The sequence below is a fragment of the Podarcis gaigeae genome (assembly GCF_964106915.1).
Source record: "Podarcis gaigeae genome assembly, chromosome: 9".
NCBI lineage: Eukaryota > Metazoa > Chordata > Lepidosauria > Squamata > Lacertidae > Podarcis > Podarcis gaigeae.
Window position 1 is genome coordinate 30,562,423 of NC_139685.1, and position 15,645 is coordinate 30,578,067.

At 39.7% G+C, this 15,645-nt stretch overlaps 1 protein-coding gene across 38 annotated transcripts in view; it reads right to left on the minus strand.

Moving 5' to 3' along the window:
• TENM3 (teneurin transmembrane protein 3) overlaps nucleotides 1-15,645 on the minus strand; it is a 1,240,854-nt gene that overhangs the window by 268,488 nt on the left and 956,721 nt on the right. Inside the window, exon 1 of one of the 38 annotated variants that reach the window (XM_083755198.1) lies at nucleotides 13,394-13,408. The exons of the other annotated variants lie outside the window; for them this stretch is intronic. The gene's annotated coding sequence lies outside the window, so the exon portion shown is untranslated. Of the gene's footprint in view, nucleotides 1-13,393; nucleotides 13,409-15,645 lie in introns of those variants that run through there. 38 annotated transcript variants of the gene reach the window in all.

The window sequence follows — 15,645 nt, forward strand, 5'->3', positions numbered from 1 at the left end:
CCTGCAGCCTCCTTCAGTTGTCCAATAGCTTGTGCGTTCTGTGCAACTTGCCCAGGCAATTTGTTTAAAGTTTCTGTGTTTAAATCTATTTTTGCTGTTTGCTGGTCCACTTTCCTATCCAAAGATTCCAATTTCTCTAGGATTCTTTCTAGAACAGAGCCAGATGCTCCTGAGGCCATCTCTTCTAATTGTAATTCCTCAGTTTCTTCCTCCCCTGCCTGTGGCAGAGAGGCAGCTTTTTCCTCAGATGGTAAAGTAGGCACAGATGATCTGCGTGCCTGTGAGGCTGCAGTTACAGTTGTTAGAGTTGTTTGTCTGGTTCTTGGTCCCCCCTTTCTTTTTGCGCCACTCATTCCAAAGTTATCTAAAAGTCAAGGTCAGGCTGAGTTCCCATGAGAAAGCAACGGCCCAGATGGTAACAGTCATACAGGAGGCCGGGAAATAGAAAGTAAAATAAAAGTCTCTGTTGTAAATTCCAAATCCTCTAGGGGGAGTTTGTAATAGTTTTGAGGAAGAAATAAAATTCAGCCCAGTACAATTAATAACTGTTTAAAATTCAAAGTCCAAAGCCCTCACAAATAGTTCCCAGCAGAGTCAGAATTTGCTGTTAAACAGTGACAGTGTTTCAAATAGTGCTAGCTGGTATTCTCAATGTTTCAAAATAGCAGGTTCTGACTTTCTCAGATTGTTTCAAAGTTCAGATTCAAAGTAACCATGTCAGCAGACTGACAGTTCAGTTGCACAGGCAGCTCCAGCACCTGGGTTTCTTGCTTAAAATGTAAATCCCATAAGAAGAAGATGTCACCATGCCAATAAGAAACAAAAAATCCACCATTCACAGCTCTAAATCCACTTAATATAAAGTTCAATGGGTGCTCAAATCAAGTAGCTCAAAAAGTCTCTCTTTACCTTCACTCTCCAGCTCTTTGCTTTGATATTCAGTGGGAGCGGAAGACGGACTTCCTGCTTTTCGTCTCTCCGCTTTCGGCCAAATTCAGTTTAAATTCAAATCTCCAATAAAATATGATCCTTACTCACGGGTTGTAGCTTTTTCAACTCCAATTTTGCAGGAAAAGAGGTCAGCGCTCACCGGCAGCAGCAGCGCGGCTTCACTCCGCAGATCGTGAACCGACTCACAGCACCGCAGCCCCCTCCACCGATCCAGAGCCCCTTACGGGGTTCCTTCAGTGATTTGGGGGTCGCTCCTGGTGCCCGCCGAGTCTCAGGACCACAGGCTCTTGCTGCCTGTGGGTCTCCAAAGCGGGTCTCCGTTTCGCCGTAACAGACGACCCTTTTTCTGCGGAGCTTCCTCCTCACAAAGGAGAAAGGACCGCCATTGCCGTTCGCGCCGCCTCCGGAAGTCTGATCAGGCAAGCATTCCTGCCTGGTCATGACAGGACAAGGAAAACACCCATTTCTCCTATCCAGTATATACACATTTCTTAGAGAGATAAATTCTGGGCAAGGAAACAATAATGTATTAAAACTCTCAAGTTCAACACTTACAGTATTTTTTTGTGTTTGGGTACAGACATCCATTTAAAAAATGTTTGTGCCACAAGTATTCTGTTTCTTTTCCTGTGGCTGTCTTCCCCCCTATTTTTGTGCAAGCAGAGCTGGACTCAGACTGATAGCTTTCTCCTAGGATAGTCAACACAAAGCATCACCTTTCGACACAAGGCCCTGGCCATTGCAAGTTTGCTCACATGTAATTATGTAACAGTTCCTCCACATTGGATTAGAGGCAATTTTACAACTAAATGCAATTCTGAACAAATCAAACACAGTATCTATACTGTATTGTGCTTTCTGGCAGTGAAGACTCACAATGAACAAGCATACACATGTGTTATGGAAGGACAGGAAAGGGCAAGCAAGCTGGGAGAGTCCTACAGTTCTTTGTCTGTAAATGAGGACAACAACAAAGAGAAATGTTTGTGTAGTACCATTTTTAAATATCCTTGCCTTTTCATAGCTTTTTATATGCCTAGCCTATGGGCAGATTTGTTTATTTTTTATTTCCTAAAGATGGGATAAAGCATTGTCATCACTGGCTTTTGTGCCTCTACTGAAAGAGTACAGAAAAGGGAGCAAAGGTTTATAATATATTATACCAGTTTGCTCATTCTCAGATCCTGCAATCATAATCTAAGGCCCTTCTTCATGTGCCCCCTCCAGGAGAGGCTGGAGGGTAATTAAACTATCTATGGCCTTTTAAACTATGTTTTGGTTTGGGGGGGTATTTTATTTGTTTGTTGCTATGTTACGTATTCAGGGACGCAGGTGGCGCTGTGGGTTAAAGCCTCAGCGCCTAGGACTTGCCAATCGAAAGGTCGGCGGTTCGAATCCCTGCGGCGGGGTGCGCTCCCGCTGCTTGGTCCCAGCGCCTGCCAACCTAGCAGTTCGAAAGCACCTCCGGGTGCAAGTAGATAAATAGGGACTGCTTATCAGCGGGAAGGTAAACGGCGTTTCCGTGTGCAGCTCTGGCTCGCCAGAGCAGCGATGTCACGCTGGCCACGTGACCCGGAAGTGTCTCCGGACAGTGCTGGCCCCTGGCCTCTTGAGTGAGATGGGCGCACAACCCCAGAGTCTGTCAAGACTGGCCCGTACGGGCAGGGGTACCTTTACCTTTTACCTTTATGTTACGTATTGTATTTTTATATTGTAAACCACCCTGCGATCATGAATGGCAATATAGAAATTTAATAAATAACATTATTATTTTTATTTTAATAAGAAATAAAGCAGTTGCTACTAGAGGAAAAAAAGGTGATAGGCCATTATTATTATTATTATTATTATTATTATTATTATTATTATTATTATTATTATTATTATTATTTCTCCTCTCTAGTCTTCTCCAAGCTAAGCATATCCAACTCCGGAACTGTTCCTCATAAAGCTTGGTTTCCAGACCATTTTATTATCCTTGCCATCTTCGTCTGCACACGTTCCAGCTTCTCAATACCTTTCTGAAACTGTGGTACCCAGAACTGGACACAATACTCCAGATCAAGGAAAATCAGAGTGGTAATATACTTCTGTTGATTCAGTCTAGAATTGCATTAGTTTTTGTGTGTGTGTGTTTTTGCTGCTGCTTTAGATCCTTTGCATGTGTACTGTTAGCAAGCCAGGTGTCCCCTATCCTATATCTGTGCATCTGATTATTTCCACCTAAGTGCAGAACCTTACATTTGTCCCTGTTGAAATTAATGTTGTTAGTTGGGACCTGGTTTTTCAATCTGTTAAGATCTTGAATCTTGATTCTTCAGAGGTAATGAGATATTAGCAAGCCCTCCCAGTCTGGTGTCGTCTTCAAATCTGATGTACGTGTGTGTGTGTGTGTGTGTGTGTGTGTTGGCTGAAATCATTGTCCAAAAGTTTGGCTGCAGAACACTACTTCAGAAAATAGCAGATGTCTATTACAGCAGTGTGATTTGTTTTACCTGTTGAAGTTCAAAGAACATAATCAGATACAAAGATCCTGCTCCTTTAAAAGTTGCCCAACCAAAGAAGTTATCGCTAGATGCAGCTTTTCATACCTTTCAAAAAGTGTCAATTTTTAAATTGTAGGTAGCTCCATCTCCTTGACAAAATTAGATTAAATATTTCTCATTTTAAGTTTCTTGTTGGTACATTTTATGCAGGTCTCTCATGGCAGCATCATAAGACTGTACTACAGAAAGATCTAAATCGACACCAGCAAGGAGTAAATGACAATTCTAACTGCCTGCCCCCCAGAGGTTAATGGTGAGAGAATGTAACACATTAGACTCCAAAAGAATATTTGCAAAAGAGAAACAAAATAGTAAGATATATCGTGTGTGTGTGTGTGTGTGTGTGTGTGTGTGTGTGTGTTCTGAGAGCTCACCCGAAAACAAATGAAGTGGAAATGAGTTGCAATATTATTTCAGTGAAAATTCCATATACAGACACAAACATTCACAAACTTGTAAAAAACCATACATTTCTTCCCCTTCTTTGCATGCTTGCATAATTCTTCAAAAATTAGACTGGTATATATCCAAACTCCCCTGTGTTCCTCCATCCCAAACAAAATTATAAAGGAGGCTTTCAGGCTCCTTAAATGGAAAAATTCTGGGAGTGCTGAACAAGCCCTCTCACGAGTCAGAATCATGACAGCCACTAGATATTCTGCCTCCACATTACAGCGCGTATGCACAGTTGAACTGTTGCATTTTTAAAAGACATTTCCCTTCTTCCTTCAAAAGCACTATTTTCTTGCAAAATTACAATGTAACACATTTCCCTTTTGACAACCTCCCCCACACCATCTGTCTAAGACAGAAGTAAGTGTCTCAATATCACTACTGCAAGGGACCCCAAGCTTAATATTATATATTTCCTTCTATTAGCGTGATTGACTGACAAGCTATCATCTAAGAGACTGTTTCAAAAATAAATAGTGTAAATCTAGTTCTTGGGATTCTGCTGCTTCAGGGGCCTTGAGGATCCAAATCTTGGTTTTAAAGACAAGTTTTATGTTATCTATGTACTAAAAAGATAAAATAGGGTTTTAGTTTATTTTAAAAAATGGTAAAGGTAAAGGGGCCCCTGACCATTAGGTCCAGTCGCAGATGACTCTGGGGTTGCGGCGCTCATCTCGCTTTATTGGTCAAGGGAGCTGGCGTACAGCTTCTGGGTCATGTGGCCAGCATGACTAAGCCGGTTCTGGCAAACCAGAGCAGCGCACGGAAACACTGTTTACCTTCCCGCTGGAACGGTACCTATTTATCTACTTGCACTTTGACATGCTTTTGAACTGCTAGGTTGGCAGGAGCAGGGACCGAGCAACGGGAGCTCACCCCGTCATGGGGATTCAAACTGCCGACCTTCTGATCGGCAAGTCCTAGGCTCTGTGGTTTAACCCACAGTGCCACCCGGTCCGTTTTTTAAAATGGACAATTCACTATTTAGTGTCTCTGTATACTATAAACACACCAGTTATGTCAAACTTTTAGCTAGGAAACTTTTTTCTTTGACATAAGTAATGATTTATCACTTGCATTCTTTTCACAAGCCCAAGATTGATTACTGTAAGATTTTTCTACACAGTTCACACTTAATAATGCTCACATTACATTTATGCATAAAAGGTTCAAATAAATAAACTAAACTGAATAACTCCTTAATTCTTTATATGGTCTCTTTTAAACATTCTGTCATTTAAAGCTAAATGAAATGTTAAGATAGCATTACTGGAGATGCTTCTACATGTCAGGATTTTATCTTATGTTTTGTGAGCATCTATAAAGAGGAATCTGTACAAATCCATAGTTCATTCCACATATCAACATTGTTCCCCTCTATTTGCAGGCATGGAAAATGAGGTATATTCCACATGCCCCATGCACTTCCTCTTCACAGATATTACCAAAGGTTTTGGAGGGACAGCAGGGTGGGATGCAGCCACACAAAAGCAAGCTCCCATACCTGTATGATAAAATACAAATTGGGCCCTTGAAGTGCCTGTTGTCTGGTAGTTTTATATTTACATTGGTACCTCGGGTTAAGAACTTAATTCGTTCTGGAGGTCTGTTCTTAACCTGAAACTGCTCTTAACCTGAGGTACCACTTTAGCCAACGGGGCCTCCAACTGCCGCCGCGCCACCGCCGCCCGATTTCTGTTCTCATCCTGAAGCAAAGTTATTAACCTGAGGTCATATTTCTGGATCAATGGAGTCTGTAACCTGAAGCGTACCACTGTACTGTATTCCTGAAATGTATGTATTACACAAAGCTCTCAGAGCAGCTTACAAACTAAAAAAACAAGAAAATACACGAGAAAAGCACCACAGCTGAGTACAATTCTAGCATTAAAACAAAACAAAACCAAGTAAGATCACAATGCAATCTTACGCAAGTTTACTAAAAGTCACATTGAGCTGACTAGGTCTTATGATTCAAAAGGTCTAGGAAAATTCAAAGGTTTGCACCTTGCACTGAAAAGGAAATAAAGACAGCATCAAAGGTGGACATTCCAGAGGTAGGGTTACACAACTGAAAAGGCGCTGGCTCTGGTCACCACCCATCTTACTTGAAAAGGTTGAGGGGGCTTGGAGGGGACCCTGAGGGGTCGGACTCAATGCAAATTCAGCAGGAAAAAGGTGGTCCTTCACATTCCCTGGTTCTAAGCCATTTAACGGCTTTATTGATTAAAGCTAGCATTTTGGAAATTGAGAAGTCAATGTTGCTGCTTGAGAACTGGTAAAGTACGTTCTGCAAGTTCTGCATCAGTCCATAAGCTGCTATATTTTGCATTAACTGTAGTTTGTGAAAAGTCCACAAAGGCAACTCAAGTACGCTGCATTGCAAAAGTCTAATATACACCTATTTTTAATTTGACTTTATACTAAAATACTTTCATTTCTGAGAATTGTTGGACACACACCCCTTCCTCCACATAAAAGCTTTCATATACCGAAACGTGTACTTTTCATCTATAGAACAAAAGAGAAAAAGTCAGTAAACTAAGAATGTGTATATTTAATCAATTAATCAATGACCATATGCTTTTTATGTTATGTTAGTATCTTTTGAAATGATGAAAGCAAGCTGAGAACAAAAGAAAGAACCTGAAAGTATTATGATTGTATGAAAAATTATCCCATGAATTAAATATTGAATCTTACATTTATCCTTAAGGATGAACTGATTAAAGGAATATCGTTTGCCTTAGCTGCCAAGGCCACAGATCCATTCTACTACAGTACTGGTGGCATTTTCTCTCTGCCATGAAAAATGTCTTAGAGAAATCACAGCATTCTGCTCTTAGTTTTCTATCGTATTCCTTTGTCTCCAGAGCGCACTCTCATCCACACTTGCACAATTCTAATATTAACTATCATGAAAATGTAATTTTGTGCCGAAAATGTAACATTTAACATTATTGATTTGAGATCTCTGATGTGCTTGTGTAGCAGCCACTTTTCAATATGATCTCAACCAATAGGATTCATATTGCATTTTGTTGTATGATTCGTTGGCATTAGCAAAGTGAGTATGCCTTTTGCAGGGAGCTAGAATGGCTGTGAACCTTGATGATCTATAACAAAACCATTGATTTCTAAAATAAAAAAAAAATATGGCACCTCCCTTAACCAAAGAGAAATGTCAGGATGTGCATGTGTACTTTGAAGATTCTAGTCAATCCGCAGTGACAACTGGTATAGGTAAGTGGAGAGGACTAGAGCAACATGAGCACAGAGAGATACCCACACAGCCTCACAGCATGACTGGTGTGGGAATGGGCTGACTGAGCAGCAACTGTGCATAGCAAGCTTTCTTGCTCAGCCAGTTCTAGCAACCAATGGCCAAGTGATTCAGGGTCTTCAAGACAAAAACAGAATCAACCACTAAACAAAACAACAAAAATCCATCAGGATCCACAGAAGTGGGGGGAAATTGATCAGAGACTAGAAAGAAAATGCAAACCACCAGGAACATAAAACAAAGGCAATCATAATAGTAAAATAAGTTTTTCAAATTTGGATAATATTGAAGGAATGTATCTAACAGTGACCATGTGCAAATGGAATGGACTCCCACTCATGAAACAGACTTCGCCTTCCTCTTCTCCCTTGGCAGCCCCCATCATATCCCCTAAATTTGATCTGGAAGATTGGGGATCTTCTGGAGCAGCTTTGGGGGATGGGAAAGAAAGGAAGATTAAAGCCTGATGCGTAAGTGGAAGTTCCTTTGCATGACACTGGATTTCACTCAGGGTAGAAAAAGAAAACTTGAGCTAACTCGGTTCAATAAAATTTGCAAAGCAAACTGAATTAGTGTATGATATTTTGTTAACCAATATACCATATTAATTATTGAAACTCTGTAGAACAGACAGAGATAAATGAAGTACCTTTACCCTTCTATTAAGAAGGAGGAAATGGCAATGCTCAAATTTAGCGTTAAAATTAAAGCCCGGTTGTATGCATGTTTATACAGTACTAAGAAAGTCTGAGTCAACTGGGATTTATTCCTTAGTAGACATGCATAATTTTGCAGCAATACTGTCAAATAACCTGATCTTAAGTACAGTGAGGCTCAAAAAAGCCAAGGTCATAAGGAAAAATGCAGCACAATACTATACACAGTAAGTGTCACTGCATTCAATGGGCCTTACTCTCAGGCCTTTGCATGCATCATTGAAATGCACATCAGTGGGGAGTACCTTGAGAGTCCTAGTAGCTTGCTAGGATACTCAGCTGAGTACATCCTCTTCAGGCTCTGGGGAGGGTCTCTGCACAAGCCAGAGGGGCAGTGGGGCTTTGTTGAGGCTGTTCAGCTGACATGTGGGGAACTGACATGTAACACCAGTTGTTAGGTGGGAAGGCTGAGCAGCCTCAACAAAGCTATTTAGCTCAGACCTATTTAGAGGGCATCAGATTTGGTTTAGACAAATCCAGAATCTTTTTGAAGGGCTCACTTCAGATCTGGATTTAGGATTCATCTGAAATGAATGCACAGCTCTGGTAAAAAGCTCAATAGATGAGAAATATGTACTTCCAACAGTATACAGTTTAATTATGTTGCTTTCATGTGGACATGGACAGTTGAGACCAAACTAAAAAATGAAGCAACCTTTTATTTTATAATGTGGGGAATTTCATCCAACTAAGATTACCTCTCACAGGTTCTTGGTTGCAAAAAGAAGCTATACTTCCTTAAAAGATACACCTCTACTAATGTTTATGTATTTACAGTGTTCAATGACACAAATAAAATCCAAAAGCAATGTAACTGCTTATAAATTATGAAGCTATTGTCCTTGGAGACATCAGTAAAATAGGCAGAAAGACGCTTAAATGCAAAAGGTGCCATGTACATTAGTAAGCATATGAGTTAATCAGAACCTTAGGAAACTGGCCCTGCATATTCCAAGGATCCATATGCTGTGAGTTTAATGCTTGTTTAAACAATGGCATTGAAAAACCAATATGTGAAAAGTATCCATGCTTGCAATACGAACAATATAGTCACCTTTCAGTCTAAAATGTGTGATTATATCTTGTGAATCTGCAAAAGTCTATTAACTGAGGCGTGTGACTGGTGTGATTAAATAAAATCTGCTTTAGCAAAGTCCCTGATAAAATGTTTGGATTTTAGATTTTAAGGCCAAAGCAACTGACATCCACCATACAGAACTAATTTTAAAGTTATTGCAGTTGGCACTCATACAATAGGAATAAAAAGTTTGAAAAATATGGTTGTTTTCTTTTGAAATCAAATTTCCACTGGCTGGAAGCAGATCCCTAATCCTCTTTGTCTCACACGTTTAAAATTTGAAACTGGCTCATTCTACTAAGCTAACTCCAAAAAAGGTCTGGCTTCTATAAGTGCCCTCTTTAAACTCAAGTTTTTGGAAACTCTTTATTCACAGGGCAGGTGGAAAGGGCAGCTGGCTGAATGGATCGGGTTTGTGGCAACACAAAACCAGTACTTTTATCTGGCTTCTCCACTTCAAAGTTGGTCTGTACCTCATGCATCTATTTTTAGAATCAGCAGTTAACATTAATTCTGTAACCTAGATGACAATAATATCCAGTAAATAAAAGACTTCAGAGCCTATATATATATAATGTGTGTGAGAGAGACAAACTTTAATATGCAGGATTCTTTATTTAAGGCTGAATACTGGGATGCTAAAAACACGTATGTCTCACTAGACATACCATGTAAACTTCCAAACTGCTGTGGACTACTTTGCAAAAGATTACCGGTACATTATGCATACCCTCCAACACTTTGAAGCCAAAATCCGGAACACCACCTTCCCGTTTTTTTCTTACGAGAGCACAGTGGTTATTTTGGTTGCCATAATCTCATGTGATTTCGAGCTGCCTTTTCCTCAAAAAAACACTTTTGGGGGGACCACACAAGATCACACCCTGAAAAAAACACTTTTTGGGAGGAGAATCACGCTGTGAAATTGAACAAGATCACAACCATTCTCTCACGATAAAAAAACAGGATGTCTAGACCTTTGTGGGGTATGCATTATGCTAATATGGCAGACATGGGTTTTATTTAGTTTTTAGCAGGGGAAGCAGATATACCAGGCTTCCTCAACCTCGGCCCTCCAGATGTTTCTGGCCTACATCTCCCATGATCCCTAGCTAGCAGGACCAGTGGTCAGGGATTATGGAAATTGTAGTCTCAAAACAGCCAAGGTTGAGGAAGCCTGAGATATACTAAAAATAAATGATAGGATCATCAGGATATCCAACACAACAACAGTCTCTAATCTACTTTATGCTGATCCTTAACCAGTCGACTGGAGACAATGTTAATCAAGGCAGGATATGTGGCACTGGCCTGTTTAATATCAGCAACCATGCTCTCTCATTCAACACTCTTCCCCGTGTTTCAGGCCCGTGTCCAATATTCTTTTCCTTAGTTTGCAGGTTTATTTAGACCCATTTTTATTTCTAAAAAAAGTTTAACTGAGCTTTAAGTTCTATGCAACTTCATTTCAAATCATTTCTAGAACGTGTCAACAAAAATATGTGGATGAAAATAATTAAAACACAATGGAGTAGAGGCACACATTTTTAAATGTAATCATTTTTCGGGGTGAGGGGGTTTGCAAGATTTGATGACATTTATGTGGCAATATTGAATAACTGCTGACAATTAGCTGGAAGACAGAGCAGAGGTCTTGTGAGAAGATTATTCCCTCATGACAAAAGATTGAAAATTCAATTATATTCTGTTTATTACATGCCTACTCCAGTAACCATATTCATAACCAGGTCCTTGATAATATACAAATTAATGGGAGCACAGGGGGATGCCTTAGTAACTTTTTCCTCATGATAGTCTCCTTCAATATTAAAATTTTAAATATGTCCTTAGCTTTGTCTAAACTGTTACACACAATATTCTCAGCAGAAATTGCCTTTAAATATTAGCATAGTAACAAACACACACTAACCTTTTTAAAAAAATGCTAATGAGATCAAATTAAACTTCAGGAACTTCTTTTCAAATGTAAGCCTTTTATTTTATAGGGAAGTAAGTTTGAGGATTTTTTTAAAAAGTGAAATGAGTAAAAACAGTCTTAAGGATGCAGCTGAGAATCCCATATTATTTAGCTATCTCACTCTACTACAAATAAAATTACTGCTGAACTATTTCAGAAAACACAGAAACAGAACTAAAGTGCATCCTAAATAAAACCAAACCTCTATTCTGCACATAATTAATTTTAATAAAAATAAAACTCAGAAGTGGAGCTGCAATCCATAGCACCAAAGAGAAATAACAGCCTGACTGATCTGTGAAACAACTAATGAGAAAGACAGAAAGCAACACCTGTAAGCTTTCTTCCTTTTTAGACTCAAGGCTTGCTTTCTTACATTTCATGAAACTACCTGCCCTCGAGCTCTATAACCCCGTTAGGTAGGCTCCTTAGGTATGAGTGGAAGACTAATGACTCTACTTTTCCATTCCTTTCTCTTCCCCCAGCATGGCAAGTAGATGGGGACTTGTTTTCTATAGCAGATCACAAACTCCTCAAAAAAGCACCTGTTGTTTCTTTGTCATAGGTTTAACCTGTGATCCTTAGGACTTAGCACTATCTAATCTAATTAGTCTTCTAGAGCATCTTAAGTTACAATTTTAAGACAGTAACATACAACAAAGCTGGCTTCCCCTACCCCCTCTATCAGAAGCATCAATTTAATATCAAGCTTCTTCTCTCTTTCTGTATTACATCAAACCAGAAACTCTGTGAAAAGTGAAAGCTAGCTCATCACCCTGTTAATATACAATGGACCCTCGGGTTACGTACCTCTCTGAATACGTAATCTTCGGATTGCAAAAGCGGCAAACCCAGAAGTATTTTTCCGGCTCAGAAGCACTCTTTTGCACAGCGTGTGTGTGCAGAGCCTCTGGTTATGGATTTTTTGGGGTGCGTACGGACCCCTGGAATGAATTAAATTCGTATCCAGAGGGTCCACTGTATACACTTGCCAAATGATTGCCCTCCCTCCCTCCCTCCCTCTGTGTGTGTGTGTGTGAAAAGGTTTTTTAAAACAAACAAAACTTAGATAAAAGATTACATGGCAAACATATTATTTTCTATTTCAGGTCTTAAAATATATATTTAAGTTACAAATTAGCTTTATAGTACAGTGGTACCTCGGGTTACATATGCTTCAGGTTACATACACTTCAGGTTACAGACTCCGCTAACCCAAAAATAGTACCTCAAGTTAAGAACTTTGCTTCAGAATGAGAACAGAAATCGTGCTCCGGCGGCGCAGCAGCAGCAGGAGGCCCCATTAGCTAAAGTGGTGCTTCAGGTTAAGAAGTTTCAGGTTAAGAACGGACCTCCAGAATGTATTAAGTACTTAACCCAAGATACCACTGTAATGGCTAACTTGCTTAAGCCTTTTTCTATTTTTAAGTCTCTGCGTTGCCGCACTTTGTTTTCATCCATACCATACAATAAGAATGTAAGAAGAGCAAGGGAGACCCCAATCACAGTGGCTGAGGGTAAGGGGAGGTGGGACAGGCCAGGTAAGGGGCACACGGCACAGGCAGTTAATGACTATGCCATGTGACAGCCCCACCTGCAACTTGGGGAATTACGGTTGTCCTATCAGCCAGCCCTCAGGTTTGTGGCTGCTGTTGCTGAATGCCAGGTTGGCCCTGAATAAGACCTCCCTCATACACAATCTAATTATGCCTTTTGGGTATTTTTTTTTTTTTTACACATCCCTGGAAAAAGAGCATACAAAGCAATATATATATTTGAGTGTTTCATGGAATCAGTGTTTCATGGAATCAGAATGCTCATGGGTCGGAATGAGAATCAGCCTTCCTGGTTATGACTGGCACTTGTAGCAGTGGTTGCAGATATTATTATAAGGTGAAGTTAATACATTCTGGAAGGGCAAGGTGGGTGTGCTCAGCCCTAAAACATATACTGGAAAATGCATTCACTTTTAAAAATCCTTCCGACAAATTTTTAAAACGGGCAAACATGAGATACCTATTAGTGATTACATAGGAAGCAACCAACAGCTGCCAGAACACACACAGTTTTGCAAAAGGCAAGGGATTTTTCCAGTGCTGAGAAACTTAGATTTCTCTGCAGCAAATACCTAGCTGGATGAAAGACATAACAATCATCTGGCAAGATCCGGCAAGATCTTTAATGTATTCTTTCCATTCTCTTATTTTCCTTTCTAAAAATGTATTTTGTACTGGCGTTGTGTTGATATTGAAGCTCAATCCAATCACCCTGTCATTTGTCCTACAAATCAGTACATTTTATTTGTGGAAAACAACAGCTATGACAAGTAATCATTTGGATAAATAAATAATACTATCCTACAGATAGTACCATCCTAGTTTAGCATACCTTATTCTCTTCTTTAACAACTGACTTCCAGTCTTTTACCTATGTCCTCACTCTCATTCTTTCAACAATCACATTTTCCTTGTTTCTCTCAAAGTTCCCAAGCTGTCACTCTGGCTCCACCCACCATTTCATCACCACCCTGCTGTCAAACATTCATCCAATCATCATTCTGTTAAAATAAGTCCATTGCCTTCCCAGAAAAGTCTCTCTCATGACATTACATTAAAAAAGAAATGAATGATGTTACTGCATCAAAAACTGAAAGCTGGCCATCCCTGGTATAATATTTTTTTTTCATTTTTAGTGTTTTTTTAATCAGGATGTTCTAGATTTCCCTTATCTTGATTTTTAGCTTCTAACGATGTGTTCAACGCCTCCTGTTTACTACAACATTATTATTATGATGTTGCATTTTTGTCTTATTTAAATTATCCCCGTGCTTCCAGACTTCCTTTTGTTATTTGTAGGCCATATGTAAAGCAGGTGAAGGGTAACAGCAACTAAGCTTACTCACATAGTAGGTGCATTATTGAAAAGAAAACCTATTTAGCCTCTGAAAGGACACATTGTGGCAATATTTTTAAAAGGACAGGGAAAATACCAGGGCTTGTTTTGAATGTACTTTTTTTTTATTACATTCAAATATTTCTCACAAGGGGATGGAACAATTGAATTGTAAAAAGTTAATCACAGGAAAAAGCCACTCTTCACAAAGGAAAGCCTATTAGCTATTTCATAAAATCAATATATCTGATACAGTATGGAACAAAGACCTTTGAAAATAACAAATGAAATATATTTATTTATTGAGCAGTATTAATTAAAAACATTTGAACCTTAAATCCACAAATTTCCTTTTTTCTTTTTTGGTATATCAACAAGTAGCTAAATGTATTCATACAAGGAGCAGTTATAAATATTCTCCTGATGGAGAACAAGGAAGCAAGTGTTGTCTTTCCACCCACCCAACTCTCTTCTTCCAGTCAACAAAATAAGAAAGTAGGACAGCAGATTGGGTGTGCTGCACGTATCCACTACAACCACGCTATGTGAGAGTGGTTTTGACAGATGGATTACTATTTCATCAATATTTCTTATTCAGTAGATAGACTTGCAGTGAGGTGTTGTTTGTATCCAAGATCCCAAACCGCTTCACAATAGGATTCTTCATTACCAATGGCTCTCAATTTACCCAAAGCTGATACTTTTTCTGGTTTCTGTCCTTTACACTATTTGTTTCACAGTGAAATTCTTGAAGAGTCAGCCTGCCATCTGATTTTCAGCTTGAAGCAACCAGTCTAAGCCTGCAGTAACTAACCATATGAGAGACTGCCCGGTTCATTGGTACCATCATTCTGGTATCTGTGTGTTCAGAAGTAGTAGAGGTGAGCCCAAGGCTGCCATCTCCTCCGTAAGATTAGATGTAGATTAAATTAGACTGTGATTTATATGCCATCTGCCCACAAAATAAACTGTGACATGGTGGCTTAAAATATACAAGGCCTTAGTGCATTGCAAAATACATCTGAAGCAATCTACTTCTGAAGCATGCTACACAGCAGCTGCTCATTATCAAACCCTTTCCACAGGTAGATGGCTTCTTTGTAAATAAAAGTATGCCTATGTGGTGGCATCCTGTCCCAGAGGATGGGGCCACTGGCAGATGATGCTAGGCATCCCATTTTCAGGAAAGGAGGCTACAATTGCTGACTGGTTTGACACTTTCTATACCTGCCTACGGAGAACTAGCACACTGTTTAAAGACTGCTGGAATGTGGTTAATGTTCTATATGGCTAGCTTCATGGTGAAGGATCTACTGGGTGGTTGGCTGGGTAAGGAAAAGGCAGCTTTTATCTAGTACTGGATATGTCAGGGCCCCAGTGCCATAGTGGCTCCTGTTCTCTTGCCCCTCAGAACTATATGCTGGCGTGCATTTTGCAGGAAAAAGTTCTGCACTTTTTACCAGGCCCCAGAAAAGTTGTATTCTTGTTGGTTTTTCCTCACACCAAACAGTGCTGGAATCCTAGTTTATTTCTTGCCACAAAATGATTGGATTAAGGACCCACAATTTCCATTTATGCTCTCTCACAGTAAGTTATTGGCGGCGGCACAGGGAAGGGCTTCTTCCATCAATACAGAAATTGACAAATTTGCTGCTGGAGACATAAGACCATAAGCAACTGTTACATATATTAGTTCATGAAAGCAAACACATACTGTATAGACCTTGTCCAACTTCCCCAACCTGGTG